This window comes from Staurois parvus, unplaced genomic scaffold, assembly GCF_062004578.1.
Source record: "Staurois parvus isolate SC_StPar_1 unplaced genomic scaffold, SC_StPar_1.0 ptg000343l, whole genome shotgun sequence".
NCBI lineage: Eukaryota > Metazoa > Chordata > Amphibia > Anura > Ranidae > Staurois > Staurois parvus.
This window is the reverse complement of record NW_028318139.1, coordinates 1,830,990-1,833,147: the sequence shown is the minus strand read 5'-3', so window position 1 is coordinate 1,833,147 and position 2,158 is coordinate 1,830,990.

Here is a 2,158-nt window from a genome sequence, read left to right as displayed (position 1 = left end):
GCCTGCACCCTATGTCAAAAAATTTAACACACCAGCAGTGTGAAGAGACCTGAAAGTGGCACATGGCAGCAGAGTGTGGCGATGGAGACAGCAGCAATGGGAGGCCGTACAGGGACCCATGACAGACTCTAGACTTGGCAGCAGCATGAGGAGGCGGTATATAGGGGCCCATGGCAGATTAGGGGCCTGGCAGCAGCTATGTGAGGCCCGTAATCTGCCTGCACCCTATGTCAAAAAATTTAACACACCAGCAGTGTGAAGAGACCTGAAAGTGGCACATGGCAGCAGAGTGTGGCGATGGAGACAGCAGCAATGGGAGGCCGTACAGGGACCCATGACAGACTCTGGACTTGGCAGCAGCATGAGGAGGCGGTATATAGGGGCCCATGGCAGATTAGGGGCCTGGCAGCAGCTATGTGAGGCCCGTAATCTGCCTGCACCCTATGTCAAAAAATTAAACACACCAGCAGTGTGAAGAGACCTGAAAGTGGCACATGGCAGCAGAGTGTGGCGATGGAGACAGCAGCAATGGGAGGCCGTACAGGGACCATGACAGACTCTGGACTTGGCAGCAGCATGAGGAGGCGGTATATAGGGGCCCATGGCAGATTAGGGGCCTGGCAGCAGCTATGTGAGGCCCGTAATCTGCCTGCACCCTATGTCAAAAAATTAAACACACCAGCAGTGTGAAGAGACCTGAAAGTGGCACATGGCAGCAGAGTGTGGCGATGGAGACAGCAGCAATGGGAGGCCGTACAGGGACCATGACAGACTCTGGACTTGGCAGCAGCATGAGGAGGCGGTATATAGGGGCCCATGGCAGATTAGGGGCCTGGCAGCAGCTATGTGAGGCCCGTAATCTGCCTGCACCCTATGTCAAAAAATTTAACACACCAGCAGTGTGAAGAGACCTGAAAGTGGCACATGGCAGCAGAGTGTGGCGATGGAGACAGCAGCAATGGGAGGCCGTACAGGGACCCATGACAGACTCTAGACTTGGCAGCAGCATGAGGAGGCGGTATATAGGGGCCCATGGCAGATTAGGGGCCTGGCAGCAGCTATGTGAGGCCCGTAATCTGCCTGCACCCTATGTCAAAAAATTTAACACACCAGCAGTGTGAAGAGACCTGAAAGTGGCACATGGCAGCAGAGTGTGGCGATGGAGACAGCAGCAATGGGAGGCCGTACAGGGACCCATGACAGACTCTAGACTTGGCAGCAGCATGAGGAGGCGGTATATAGGGGCCCATGGCAGATTAGGGGCCTGGCAGCAGCTATGTGAGGCCCGTAATCTGCCTGCACCCTATGTCAAAAAATTAAACACACCAGCAGTGTGAAGAGACCTGAAAGTGGCACATGGCAGCAGAGTGTGGCGATGGAGACAGCAGCAATGGGAGGCCGTACAGGGACCATGACAGACTCTGGACTTGGCAGCAGCATGAGGAGGCGGTATATAGGGGCCCATGGCAGATTAGGGGCCTGGCAGCAGCTATGTGAGGCCCGTAATCTGCCTGCACCCTATGTCAAAAAATTTAACACACCAGCAGTGTGAAGAGACCTGAAAGTGGCACATGGCAGAGTGTGGCGATGGAGACAGCAGCAATGGGAGGCCGTACAGGGACCCATGAGAGACTCTAGACTTGGCAGCAGCATGAGGAGGCGGTATATAGGGGCCCATGGCAGATTAGGGGCCTGGCAGCAGCTATGTGAGGCCCGTAATCTGCCTGCACCCTATGTCAAAAAATTTAACACACCAGCAGTGTGAAGAGACCTGAAAGTGGCACATGGCAGCAGAGTGTGGCGATGGAGACAGCAGCAATGGGAGGCCGTACAGGGACCATGACAGACTCTGGACTTGGCAGCAGCATGAGGAGGCGGTATATAGGGGCCCATGGCAGATTAGGGGCCTGGCAGCAGCTATGTGAGGCCCGTAATCTGCCTGCACCCTATGTCAAAAAATTAAACACACCAGCAGTGTGAAGAGACCTGAAAGTGGCACATGGCAGCAGAGTGTGGCGATGGAGACAGCAGCAATGGGAGGCCGTACAGGGACCATGACAGACTCTGGACTTGGCAGCAGCATGAGGAGGCGGTATATAGGGGCCCATGGCAGATTAGGGGCCTGGCAGCAGCTATGTGAGGCCCGTAATCTGCCTGC